Here is a 15,017-nt window from a genome sequence, read left to right on the forward strand (position 1 = left end):
CTGTAACATATAGGAAAATTAGGGAACTAGGTCTTATAAAAAAGAATCAATCCTTACCATTACTTAGAACACATATTGAACTCAAATTTTTGCAACACTCGATTTATTCTCAAATTACATTCCATTTTCCACATGCTGCTGGGCATTGCATCTCTGAAAGTCAAAGGCAAAAAGAAAAGCAGAGTAAAATGTTCAGTTGTTTAGCCAAACTTTAGTCAACCAATTTGACTCTATTTAGTTTCAAAACTGGTCTGAAACTCTATTTTTTAATTATTGTTATTTTGGCTCTTCTCACTGCTTTTCCCAGCTGAAAGTGTTATGGTAATTATCAGCAGATCATGGGCATTGCATCTCTGAAAGTGAAAGGCAGAAAGAAAAGCAGAGTAAAAGTATTATATGAGATTATTTTTTTCAGACTAAATCACATTATAAAGCAAAATTGCAAATTCAGCATATAAACAGAAACCTTTAAAAACAGTGTATATGCACACACACACACACACAGAAAAAAACTGAAAACCTATTTAATATTATATATGTTGGCATCTGATATTAGTGGCAAGTTCAAAAATACTAGAAAGGAAATTCATACTGTAGTAAATCAAGGTGTATCTGGTCAGTTATTATTATATATGCTTGCCAATTTAATCATTGTATATGTTTTCCAATTATACAGGTCTCATAGTGATGATCTAATTAGATATGAAAACCATGTTCATTTAGCTTGACCCAGAAAACTATTTTTGTTTCTGGTTTGGTCTTTGTAGGGATTATTGGATTAAAGCATCTATCTGTATTCACAATGATACACTTTAAAAATGGGGGGAACTGCTAAAATTATGAAATCAGAGAAAATCCCCAAAGAAAACAGATGCTGAATAAATATCACCTGGTAAAAAAGTATAAGGAACTAGAACAAACTCACTAAAATCTTCCCAGCTCATTCAGGAGAAGCTTAAGCTATAGTTCATGTCATCCAGTAATATCAAATTTTGATCAATTTTAAAATCACAGTTTATTTTTGTTAGCTCCTTTACTTAGTTAAGTTGGGGAATGAAATCTCAACGTATTTCAGAAAGACCTACAAACTGATTATCATTAAAAGGCCTATATTCATATTGCACTGGTCTCTGAGATATCACAATTAGTCCTTGTGCTCAGAATCAAATAAATTTGGCATGTTGGAAATAAGAGTATGTTGTGGGTAAATATTGATTCTGAAGGAGTGACCTCTATATAGCTGTAATTTTCAGCAATAAAAGATATGAATCAAAATAGGAAAAGCAATAAATAGGAGAGTAGCAAAGAGAGACTCTCCAGAGTTAGCTATGCATGAGGCTCATAGAAAAGTAGATTCTATGTTCTAACGAACTAAAAGCCTGGACTAGCATCTATTACCGAGCTGATGATGATCTAAATAGCTTTAAAGTAGAATACCTAACACAGAGAAATGCAACTTGGTACTGTGATCTCATAAAACTGGGTGACTGGAGAACAAAATGGCAGAAGAAATGTATTGTCAATAAATACAAAGTAACACACATTGGAAAACATAATCCCAGGAATATATATATAATAATGCAGTATACGTTATGTGTTACATTCATTGTGAATAGTTCTCTGAAAACATCACTCATTATGCAGCAACAGTCACAAAGTTGGGAATCCATAGGAAAGGGATAGATTTTAAAACAGAAAATATCACTGCATGCAGATCTGGTTGTCTCATCTCAAAAACATATATTGGAATTGGAAAAGTTATAGAAAAAAGGCAACTAAGAGGTTCAGTGGTATGGAACATCTTCTATGGGATGAGAGATTAATAAGACTAATTTTTCAGTTCAGAAAAAGAGACAACTAAGGGAGGGGATATGATAGAGGTCTTTAAAATCATGGCTGATGCTGAGAAATTAAATGAGGAAGTCTTACTTACTCCTTCACAAAAATAACTGGGTGTAACCAAATGAAATAAATAGGTAGCAGATTTAAAAGAAACAAAAGGAACCATTTCTTCACATAACACACATTCAACCGGTGGAACTCATTGCAGAGAATGTTGTGAAGGTCAAGACTATAACAGAATTTTTAAAAAATAACCCTAGATAAGTTCATGGAGCATAGGTACATCAATGGCTATTAGCCAAGATGGGGAGGGTCACAAACCCATGCTCTGAAATGTCCCTAGCTTTTGTTTGCTAGACGCTTGGAATGGGCAATAGGGGATAGATCACTTGATGATTATCTTTTCTGTTCATTCTGTCTGGGGCACCTAGCATTAGCTATTATTGGAAGACAGGATACTGGGCTAGATGAATCTTTGACCTGACCTGGTATGGCCTTTCTTGTGTATCCTCAATGGTTTTCAGGCTTTTCCTTATTTTCACCTATGATAGTCCTATGCAAGACATTTTAATGGGAGAGAAGATTTCTGTCCATATCTCAGATGACTGAGACTACTGAGTAGTGGTGAAGATTCTAGGAAAGCCTCACCCTTCAGTACTTTTCTTTAGAGATTAAGGAGTTCTCACCCCCTTTTTAGGCAGTTTGCCTGAAATTACCCAGTGCAACAGTATCCACCCGAAAAACAAGTTTGATTAAATATAGAGGGGAAATAGTAGTAAAACAAAGGAAACGGCTTGCTTAACATACTTCTTCTGAATACTTGGCTAAACCATGAGTGGCAGACTAACAGAAAATAATACTTATTTAAAGCAAGTTCTTTCTCTGATCTGTTTTGCGGTCAGGTTCTCAAATTCTGAAAGACTTACCCTCCTCCTCATCCAACCTTCTTATCAAGACTTCAGTGTTAGTGTTCATTATCATATCATATCATAGGTCATATCATCCATTTCCCTAGGAACGTTATCCTGAGTACCTGCTGGAAGAAATGCAAACATCTTTTATTACTGCTCTTCCTCTGACCATTTTCCTGTCCCTCAGTCCAGTATTCCAATAGTTATATTGATTTCCCTTACTTTGACTCTTCTTACCAATCAAGGGAAATCACTTCATTGAATTTAGAGGCATTCAATTGTACTTGCTGTCAGGTGTAACCACTTTCTGCCTAGCAGGTTACAGAGGTAGCTGAATTTTGACTCTATTTAAATTACTCATATCGATTCTCCCTTGCAATAACACATTTATTGTTAACTTATTGACAAACCTCATACTTCAATCACATATGTATTGTAATATTATTTTCACCTTGATGCCATTTTTCATCTTAAATTAGTCATTGTGAATGTTAAATACGATGGTAATTTACAAGAATTTACTGGATCAAACCTGTGTATAAGAAACTGTATGGAATATTTAAAAACAACCTTTCATAAGTGAAGAGATCTATAGGCTGAGTCTAAATTTTTTTGCCAAAGGTTTTAAGATAAGCAAAATTAAATCCTCAATAGAAATCACACTGAAATATAAAACATTGATTGCTAGATTTATGTGGAATAACAGAAATTTAAGAATGGGTCAAAACTAAGTAGTTAGTGAAATTTGATGAAATGCAACCTTCCACCATCTAGAGTTCTCTTTACAAAGTAGAATAGAATGTTTGGCACAGTTCCTTAAACACTTCAGATGGAGAGAATGACTTGGCTAAAAGTATCTTGATGTGAATTAATAATCTGGAGTAAAACCAAAATGAATTCTTCCTTTAAACTTTATATTCAAGCGGAAAGTGAGTATAATTTGATTTAACACCTTATAACAATGAATGTGGTTCTTATACACATATATCAGAATGATTAGCTAATCCAAAAACCTTCCATTGTCTTTCCAATTTCCTCCTGGCTTTTAGAAAGTTCACAAGTACCTCAGAGTATCAATATGAAAGAAACATCAATAAATTCAAAGTATGTTCGTGACAAAAAGCATTTATTTTATCTATTGATTTTTTTAAAGCAAGGAAATATCTCAAGGTCAATTGAATTGGACATTGTCATGAACAAAGGTGAAGGACCACCTCCTAAAGAGAGTGCATCAATATAAATGTGTTTAATCTGGTATGTAAGGGCCATTTATGTCTCTACTCACCCTACTCACAGACCTCATGCTGATGTCAGTCTTTTCTCAAATGTATAAATTCACAAATTCCAAGACACTAATGTAATCATCTCCTCTGACCTCTGTATAACATAGGCCATAGAATTTACCAAAATAGTTCCCAGAGCATATTATATAAAAGATCATCAAAAGAAATATGCACCACGTGTTTATGAAGATAATCATTGTCCAGTGATTTATAGGATATTGGAAAATTTCCCAGAATAATCAGTTACTGGGAGTTCAAAACTAATAGAAACAATTCTGAGATGATATCTCTTGACAATGTGGTAGGTTTATGAAACAATAAAGCTATGAGTGACATGTTCAAGATTAATGTTCCAAGGAACTCTGAAAACCCTGGAGGAAATCTGAAACTTTTCTGGGACTAGAAAAAAAAAAGATGTGTAGCTTTTGGGGGCTAGATCCTGTGATATAAAAAAAGTTGGTGTTGATTAAAGCACTGGACTAGGAATCATGAGATCATATTATTTCTATTGATATCTGTAAAGAATTTAACTGAGTGAAGGCTTAATTCAACTCTCGTAATAGGCACTGGAAGGAATTCTCTTGACTTCAAGGGAAGTGAAATCAACCTTATATTTTAAATTTCTGTTATTTCTGCTAACCAAAATACATATTTCAGAAAGGGAAGAAGGAAGTTAGATTGAGCTAGCAGATGTCTATGTGTTGTGATTGTGACTATTTGGTTTATTACCTGTGCTATTGGCAAAATTTTCCTTGAAAAATAAATATTATTTATTTATTCAGAATAATTAAGTGTCCCAATATAACCTGACTTATTACAATTGGTCTTAATTACAGGAAACTCCCAAAAGGAAGAAGTGTTAGGAGAGGAAAAATCCATGAGGTTCCTCTATTTGTGTTCTCCTTTAAATTCTCATTTATCAGGGTGTGCTTTCTACTAGGATTGCCAGCTTTTAAGAAAGAGAAGAAATAGGGACAGCTTTGGAGAATTCAAATATTAAGTTTAATTTGTGCTATACATCAATCAGCAGGATTCTATGTTGTTCTCAAGGAGCTGCACATGCATAGAACAGGGTTGAATTTACAAAGACTTGTAAATACTGCAAGTAGCTGAACCTGGGTAGAAAATTAATTTCTTTCTGAAAAATATATGAAAAGTGTTGTTGTATTTTTATTACTTTAGTTTCTGGCTAAGATTTCAGAACATTTGGTTCTTTAGTATGAATGTATGAACAGATTTCACAAACGTACCGACCAACAAAATCCATGTTAAGTGAGGAGTTTAGTGGAAGAATGAAATCTAGTCTGTTTTATTTTAGGAAAAATTAATGTGACATAGGTTCAGACCAAAAGGCTAGTAATATCACTGAAGAAAAATGACAGACCCATTGCCAGCAGAAAGATGAAATCCAGCAAGCAAATCTTGTTAATCACAACAGACCTCAAATCATTTCCTTGATCCTGGTGGATTCCATTAGCTGTATTTTGCCTACCTAAGCTTCATTCTCACATGTTACCCCCTAGTACCTGACTAATTATGTTGGTGATACTAGTTACTATCATTAACATAGAGTATATCATCTCCTCAACACCGTGCATGGGAAGGCAGCAAGCAAGACAAAATGTAAGCCAAATCTGGCTCATAACCATGGGGGAAAGGAAAAAGACCTTGCACACCATTTTCCTCCCCCTGTATTACTGCTATTTATTTGTATTACTCCAGGCTCTAACAAGGTGCTATGCAAATACGTAGTGCTAGGCACTGCACAAACATGCAGTAAAAGACAGTCCTTGTCCCAAAGACAATCAGAATAGCAAGAACAGATGAAAAGCGGGAGAGAAAAAAGAGTGGGAGGTGAGTTGCCAAAGGACACATGCCATGTGAAAATAAAGCCAGGAATAGAAATCAGGTTTCATGAGTTCTTGTTCAGTGTTCTACCTTCTATTAGATTTTGTGCACAGAGCAGGTAAAGTAGGGGAGCATCTGTTATCTTGGTAACCTAGTAGATTTTCAACTGGTAAAACCATTGAAGAGAGTGCTGGTCAGAGCAACATTAAATCAGATCTGTGGTTTCTTATATCAACTTTGAAGGGAGTAGGTACTGCTGTTGCCGATGGGCTGGGCCACCAATGGCAAAATGGGATCACATGAATAAGCATGCCTTGTTAGGATGAGTATTAGCACTCTGTTTAGATGCTTAACATAGGGACTTGGGAATTCCACACAGATTCCATCACTCTACCATAGCCTCTACCATCTTCATGCATCCACTATTGCATATATCATCTCAAACCCGGAATCCTTAACCAAAATGAGATCTCTAACTAGCACCCCCACATTTCCTGTACTCTGATGCATGTTTTTGTGTGGAAGATGGAACTTACCAACCACACAAGTATGGCTGCTGACATTTTATTTATATTTTACAGATTGTCTAAATGAGCAGTTATTAGGAAGAGACAGGAAATAGGTGAATAAAATTATCAGAAATAAATTCAGTTTTGTTTGTGACGACCAAGAAAACCTCATTGTGAGTTGCCTGCCATGTGATTTAGATTTATTAGGACCTGCCTTCAGCAGAGTGGGCAGCCTATACAGAAGAATGGGTTCCACCATTATCAAAATGGAACCTGACTGCTGACACATAACATTAAAAATTTTGTATATAATTTTTGTAAAAGTAGGGGCTGGAGAGCAGGTTCCAGGTGCAGAGGAGCACAGTATTTGGGCTGAGACATTCCTTAGGAATGATTTATCAAACAGGGGTTGCTTTGCTTCTCGAGCAGAAGATAAGGAAGAAGTTGATAAATACAGATAGGAATAAGTGAGGAATAGTCATACAAATGTCATCTCGGGGTATTATGGAGAAATAAAATTTCTAGGCTCCATGAAAGATTGATTCTTAGAGATGCTTTTCCTGAAGTACACTGTGAAAGGGACAATTCTTAATTTGGTCCTAAGTGGAACAAAAGATCTGGTCCAGGAGGACCACTGAACCGCTAGGGAACCATAACTGAACCACTAGGTAATAGTGACTATAATATAATTAAATCTAGCATTCTTATAGGGGAGACATACCTCTCCCACAAAAAAAGGGGGGGAATCCCCATGATACGGATATTTTTTAAAAGGGAAACTATACAAAAATAAGGATTCCAGTTAGATATTAAAAACAGCAGTCACAAAACTAAAATGCAAGCATCACAGAGACTACATAGAAATGCCATTACATAGGCTCAGACTAAATATATTTTCCAGGTTAAAAACCCAAAAAACAAAAAAATAAAAAGGCAGACCAAAAGATTACCAAGTAGAATAAGGGAGGTTGTTAGAGGCAAAAAGGAATCCTTTAAAGTTTGGAAGTCAAATTCTAATGAGAAAAAAAGAAAGGAGCACAAACTCTGACAAGTGAAATGTAAAAGTATAATAAGGCAGGCTAACAAAGAATTTGCAAAGCACCTTGCAAAAGATACAGATACAATATTTAAAAAAATACATCAGAAACAAGAAGCCTGTCAACAGGCAGTGGGGTTAGTACATGATAAGAGTCCCTCACTATAGACTCTCAAGGAAACAGTGTAGCCATGATATAGGAAGGAAGGTCCTCTCATGGGTCAGTAATTGGTTGAAAGATAGTGAAAAGGGGAGGAATAAACGGTCAGTTTTCAATTGGAAAGAGGTGAACAGCGGGGTACCCCAAAGATATACTATACTGGAACCAATGATGTTCAACCTATTCATTAATATTCTGGAAAAGTAAGTGAACCATGAAGTGGCAAAGTTTGTGGATGATACAAAATTATTCAAATTAAGTCCAAAGCAAACTGAAAGGGGTTACAGCAGGATGCCACAAAAATGGGTGAGTGAGCAACAAAATGGGAACACTGAGGTTTCCAGCCCATTGCATGGGACTTACCATGTGCCAGATTAAGTTAAGCAGGGGGCCTGATCTGGCCCACAGGCCAAAGGTTCCACACCCCTGACCTATATAGATGGTGATGAGTTAAAGCATAAGGTGCAGATATGTCTGAGACCTTTAATATAAAGGATTCATTGAAGTAAGTTGGCATATGGGCTTTCCTTAGCTCATACCCTTTTCAATGTAACAGGTATATTTCAACTTGGAACTTGGGAAGAACCAAAATAATCGTTAGGTCACAAATAACAAATGTGATACCCAGCTCCAAAAGGGCTGTGGAAGTGAATTGACATATATGATAAGAAGTTGAGATCATTGATATATACTAACCTATAGGGGGGAAAAGAGACACCAACATTAGTAAGGTGAAGAAATACAAATAAGGAAAAAGAGAAAAATGCATTTCTGATTATGCACCCAACAAATCAACATCACTGTAACATTGTAAAAGTGGCATCCCAGTCTAGAGTGGTAGAAGGAGATGTAGTTCTTGGGAGGTGCCAGGATGATGTTCAGTGGAGATGATAGGGAAGCTGATGGTGATGAGGAAGATGGCTTTCAGATCAATCTGCAAAGTTTGTGACTGTGGTAAATGTATTAATAAACTATATTTGTAAATATAAAAGAGTTCTTATAGTTTGAGTGTTGCAACTGTGCACATTAGAGTTACCAACTATGTAGTAATTTAAACAATCCTGGCCCTGATCTTGGGACAAGAACCTGTCAAGACTGGAAGTAATTATCATGGAGCGTTAATCAGTATAATGAATATATATTCTAAAAATCATGGGCCACTATGCTAAATGGACAGTGTGAAACAATATACATTTTATATTTCATTTATCATCCTGAATTTGGAAGAAGTATTTGCAAGAAAAGCATAGACATGTAGAACTGAAAGGGCATGTCTGCACTAGGAAATTATTTCAAAATAACTTATTTTGAAATAATAACTCCCAAAATAACTATTTTGAAATAAACTTGTTCCCTGGGGAAAGCAGGAGTACACATTTTGAAATAACCAGCCCATTATTTTGAAATAACGAGCTTAGTAGTATGGACGCTTTACTTACTGTTTCAAAATAAGGGGATTATTTCAAAATAACTCCGTAGTATAGACCAGGGCCTACTATATCCCCCTGCACTGATGCAGGACTAAATATTATCTAGACACATGCATGGCTGCGTCTAGATTGGCACAGATGCTTTTGCACAAAAGCAATTTTTGCGGAAAAGCATCCGTGCCAATCTAGATGCGGTTTTGTGCAAGAAAGCCCCTATTGCCATTTTCGCCATCGGGGTTTTTTTGCGCAAAACAGTCCTCCCCATGTCTACAGTGGCCCTCTTGCGCAAATACATTTGCGCAAGAGGGCTTATCCCTGAGCGGGAGCACCATAGTATTTGTGCAAGAAAACTGACAATCTTACATTAGCTCGTCAGTGTTCTTGCGCAAATTCAAGTGGCCAGTGTAGACAGCTGGCAAGTTTTTCCGCAAAGGTGGCCACCATTTCTATAGTGAACTAGCCACATTCAACCAGCCAAATAGCCACATGTGGCTAGTGGCTACAGTGTTGGACACCAGGAGCTTAGACCATCCCTAAAAGGAGCCTAGACCATCCCTGTTTGTCTCACCTGTTTTTAAAATCTGCAGTAATGGAGATTCCACAACAAATTTAGGTAACTTGATACAGCGCTTAACTGTTCTTACTATTGCAAAGTTTTTCCTAAAATCCAATCTAAATCTCCTTTTCTGCAAATTATACTCATTACTTCTTCTCCTGTCCTCAGTGAGTAAGCATAATTTATCACTGTCCCCTTTGTAACAACCTTTTATATGCAAGGAAACTTTTATGTCCCCCCTCAGTCTTCCATTCTCCAGACTAACCAATCTCATTTTTTTTCAATCATTCCTCATAGGTCATATTTTCTAAATGTTTAATCATTTTTCTTGCTCACACCTACACGTTTTTTCCAGATTTCCCAGTTGAGGCCTTATCAGCACTGAGAAGAGTGAACAGATTCCTTACTGGGTCTTGCTTACAAAATCTTAGGTAATACATACCGGAATAATTCTTTCTCTTTCTCTTTGCAACAGTATTACATTGTTGACTCATATGTAGTTTGTGGTCGAGTATAACCCTTCTGCCCTCCCCTCCACACATACCTTTTCAGCAGTACTAATTCCTATGCAATCATTTCCTGTTTTGTATTTGTGAAATTGGTTATTCATTCTTAAAGTGCAGTACTTTTCATGTGTCTATACTGAATTTCAACTTATTTAATTTAGATAATTTTTCCAAATTGTGAAGATCATTTTGAATTGTAATGCTGTCATCCAAAATATTTGTAGCCCTTTATAATTGTATCTTGTGCCATTATCCAAATAATTTATGAAGATATTGAATAGAACCAGAGCTAGGAAGATTCTTGTGGGACCTCACTTAATATGCCCTTCTGGCTTGATTTTGAGCCATGGATAACTATTCTCTGGGTACGGTTTCCCATCCAGTTGTGCAGTCACCATATTACCTTACTTTCTTCTATGTGCTTACAAATTGATTATGTAATCATTTATTCCATTATCTTTCTGGTTACCAAAGTTAAGCTGACTGATTTATGATTCCTTGGCTTGTCCTTATTCCCCTTTTAATAGAGAGGCACTACATTTTCCAGTCTTCTTGTCTCTCTCCTGTCCTCCATGAGTATTCACAGGTAATTATTACTGACCCAGAGATCAGACAGGTCCTCAAGTATTCTAAGAGTGTGTCTAGACTAAATCTTTTTCCGCATTGTTTTTCAGAAGAGGCTTTTCCGAAATCTGGCCCATGTATACTGGGCCAAATTTTGGAAAAAAACCCTTCTTTCAGAAGATCCCTTCTTCCTCATGAAATAAGGAAGACAGGGCTTCTGAAAGAGCGCATCTGCTCTTCTGCAAAAAAAAGTGGAAGAGCAAACGTGTTCTCTGGAAAAATCCCACAGTCTAGACATACCCTAAGACGTATTTCATGAGGTCCCTTCTGACTTCAAGACAGCCAAGCTTTTTTTACTAATTCTTAACTTGCTCTTTTCCTATTTTAGCTTCTGATCATGCCCCATTTATACTGATGTTTTACTATATTAATCACTGCTAACATTTTTGATAAACCTTGAAACAAACAAACAAAAAAAGGCATTTAACACTTTGGTGTGTTTTCTGTTATTTTTTCCTCCTAATTTAGTAATGGGCCTATCCCTATCCTTGATCTTCTTCCATCTTATGTATTCATATAATGCTTTCTTGTTACATTTTTTTAATCCTAAAATGGTTTAATCTTGCATTGTGCTCAGGCCTTTCTAATTTTGTCTCTACATACTTACATTGACTTTTTTCATATTTATCCTTTGTAATTTGACCTCATTTCCACTTCTTGTATGATTCTTTTTTTGAGTTTCAGGTCATTGAAGATTGCTTGTTTAAGCCAGGGTGGCCTCATACCATACTTCCTATCTTTCCTATACAATGGTATATTTTGATCTTGTGCCTTTAATAATGTTTCTTTAAAAAACTGTCACCTCTCCTGAACTCTTTTATTTTTGCCTCAGAGTTGCTTCACATGGGATCTTACCTACCAATTCTCTGCGTTTGCTGAAGTTTGCCTTCTTGAAGTTCATTATCTTTATTCTGCCACTTTTCCCCTACCATTCTTTAGAATCATGGATATATCAGGTCATGATCACTTTCACCCAAATGGCTGTCTAGCTTCTGATCCTCAACTATTTCCTCTTTGTTCAAATCAAATCCACAATAGCCTCTCCTCTAATCACTTTTTCCACACCTTCTGTAATCACAAATTGTCTCCAATGCATTTCAAGAATTTGTGGAATAATCCACACACTGCTTTGTTCTATTTTCCAACAGGTGTCTGATAGTTGAAATCCCCCATGATCCCCAAGTCCTCTGTTTCAGATGATATTATTAGCTGTTTTTAAAAAAAGTCTTATCCCTCATCATCTGTGATTTTATTCTTTCTTTATTCTTTTTTGTTCTTTCTCCTTCCTATAAACTCTCTCTCTCTCTCTCAAACTCCTGTGTTCACTGACCTGTTTGGATAAGGTAGTGTCATGCACATTAGTATTACAGTTGCTGTTTCTATGATGTTACTATCATTTAGTGTGAGCTATCAATATCTGTCAGAAAATAATGTGACTTGATTTTACATATGTAATAAGTTCCACTGGCCAGTACATTACATGAGATAACACACTGCTCTGATATCTTGCCAAATAATCAAACACATTATTTATCATTTTTCCTGCAACGTATATCACTTAACGCTAAATTACTGCAATTATTTTGATGGACTCTTTGACATTTTTTTCACACAGTGCTGTGCTCAGAAAAAATAGGAAGAAAAAACAACCATGATGAGAACATGGCACATTATTTTCAAACTTGTAATGTAATATATATCTGTCAAAATAAGTTTTTTATATGTATGTTTCCTACAAATCATTACACCCTTGGATGATTTAGCACAATCAGGGCATGTCTATACTTATCGGGAGATACCCCCCAGGGGTTGATTTAGCAGGTCCCATTAAATTGACCACTGATCATTCTCTTGTCAGTTCCAGTACTCCTCCAGGGCAAAAAGCATAAGGGAAGTTGACAGGAGAGTTTCTCCTGTCAACCCCCACCTGCAAGGGAGACCCTGTGGCAACTCGACCTAAGTTGGAGTTGTTGTACCTTAGGTAGACATTATGCTGCAGCTTAGACCTGCCCTCAAACTGGCTAAAAGAGTATCTAAACATAAGTAATATGACCTAAAATAATTATGAATTATTTGTCTCAAATGGCAACTAGTTTTTAGTATGAAAATATACTGACCACCCAGTAGACACAAGATCACCTGAGCCTATGATCTATGATCCAGGGAAGTTTCTATATAGAACAGCACTGATATTACAGCTTATTTAATGCATCTGGAATTATTTTTAGATATGTAAACTGATACAGTCATGCAGTATTTAAACTACATTTCCTTTGTCTTCTAGTTCTGCCAGTCGCATAGCAGGAAATCCTAAGGACTCATCTGGTAGAAGTTGCACCAGAATAACTTAAATCGACTTAAAAAACAATTAATGTACTTGCAGCACCTTAGAGACTAACAAAAAATGTAGATAATATCATGAGCTTTTGTGCACACAATCCCCTTCTTCAGATGAATGGGGCAAGAGGTCCAGAAGTACAAATAAATAGCAAAAAAGAGGGGATGGGAATGGAAAAAGAAGTACAAAAAATAATTTAGTGTCAGTTAGAGTGTCTGTGCTAAATGAGGCTAATAGAGTGGCCTGTAAGTGCTAGACACTTAGCTTTTGATTTTAGAGTGGGGAATGTAGCAGCCCATCCAGTTCATGTCTTTGTTCAAACCTTGATTAAAAATGTCAGATTTGCAAATGAAGACAAGTTCTGCAGCTTCTCTCTGCAGCTGGTTTTTGAAAATGCTTTATCAGAGCATAGTTACTTTTAGATCCATTAATGAGTAGCCGGACAAGTGAAAATGTTCCCCCACAGATTTCTGTGTATTACCATTACGAATATCTGATTTGTGTCCATTAATCCTTTGTCATAGAGACTCTCCAGTTTGGACAAGTGACATTATCACAGGATCTAACCACATAAGCTACCACATCAGAAACTCATACAACTTTACATCCACCAATGTGGTATATGCCTTCAAGTGTCAGCAGTGCCCCTCTGCCATGTGTATTGGCCAAACTATGCAGTCTCTATAGTGCTTCAGGACCATTCATTTTTTTAAAAATTTTTTCAGTTACAGATTAACATGGATACCCCCCTGAGACTTTTAAATCTTCTTTTAAGCTAATAGAGTGAAAGAGGTACAAAAGGCTATATGAACATTCTCATTTCAATATAAGAGTTTAGTTTATTTAAACCTTTTCCCTAAACAACTTACGTTTAACTGAAGTAACTATTTTGTACTGAAATTAGAGCATTCACACAGCTTCTTGTGCCCAGTTAAGTATATCAGTTTACATTCAGGCTATGTCTACTAACTTTTTGCGGAAGAGGCAATGCAAATGAAGCTCTCATTAGCATTTTCTCATGCTTCATTTGCATAATCTCTTCCAATCCATTTTGCACAAGAGGTTTTTGCGTAAAACGGATTGGAAGAGATTATGCAAATGAAGCATGAGAAAATGCTAATGAGCACTTCATTTGCATTGCCTTTTCTGCAAAAAAAGTAGTGCACACATAGCCTCTCACTTTAAGATGCACTCTTGCAGTTCTAGACAAGACCATAGTAAAAATGCTGCAAAGGCATCAGAAGACAGGTGCTAATTCCATATGCACTCAAAGCTTTATGGGCAGCTCTACTTATTAAGGTTATGTCTAGACTACATCCCTCTTTCAAAAGAGGGATGTAAATTAGACATATAGAAACTGCAAACGAAGTTGGGATTTGAATTTCCCATGTTTTATTTGCATAATCGCATCACGGTGTTTTTGTCGAAAAACACTATTTCGATAGTGAAACCGCGCTCTAGACACAGTTCTTTCAAAAAGAAAAGCCTTTTTTGAAAGATCATGTAAACCCCATTTTTTGAGGAGTACAGGATCTTTCAAAAAAAGGCTTTTCTTTTTGAAAGAACCGTGTCTAGACTGCCGTTTCACTTTTGAAATAGCGTTTTTCAAAACAACGCCGTGATGTGATTATGCAAATGAAGCACTGGAAATTCAAATCCCAGCTTCATTTGCAATTTTGATATGTCTAATTTTACATCCCTCTTTCGAAAGAGGGATGTAGTTCAGATGTACCCTAATTAACAAACTATATTCAGGGCAATGGTAACATTTTAAAATGATTGGGAGACCACTAATACTGACTAACATCCTCCCTCACTTTGGATGCCTGCCAGGATGGGCCTGCTTTAATTCAGTGGGAGCGAAATAGAGTGTGGTCCTATTAACACCGGACCTCTGCTCTTTAGTTTGGAGTTACTTGACTCAGTAAATTAAAACAAAGGACTTGGCAGTGGTAACTGAAGCTGCAGCACATT

At 36.2% G+C, this 15,017-nt stretch overlaps 1 long non-coding RNA gene across 1 annotated transcript in view; it reads left to right on the forward strand.

Moving 5' to 3' along the window:
* The window catches only part of LOC142826516 (uncharacterized), a 62,157-nt gene extending 52,038 nt beyond the window's left edge, over positions 1–10,119 (forward strand). The window contains exon 4 of the long non-coding RNA XR_012900701.1: positions 9,931–10,119. This is a non-coding gene — a long non-coding RNA (uncharacterized LOC142826516). The remainder of the gene's footprint in view (positions 1–9,930) is intronic.
* The last annotated feature ends 4,898 nt before the right edge of the window (positions 10,120–15,017 follow it).

Source organism: Pelodiscus sinensis, chromosome 1 (assembly GCF_049634645.1).
Source record: "Pelodiscus sinensis isolate JC-2024 chromosome 1, ASM4963464v1, whole genome shotgun sequence".
NCBI classification, from domain to species: domain Eukaryota; kingdom Metazoa; phylum Chordata; order Testudines; family Trionychidae; genus Pelodiscus; species Pelodiscus sinensis.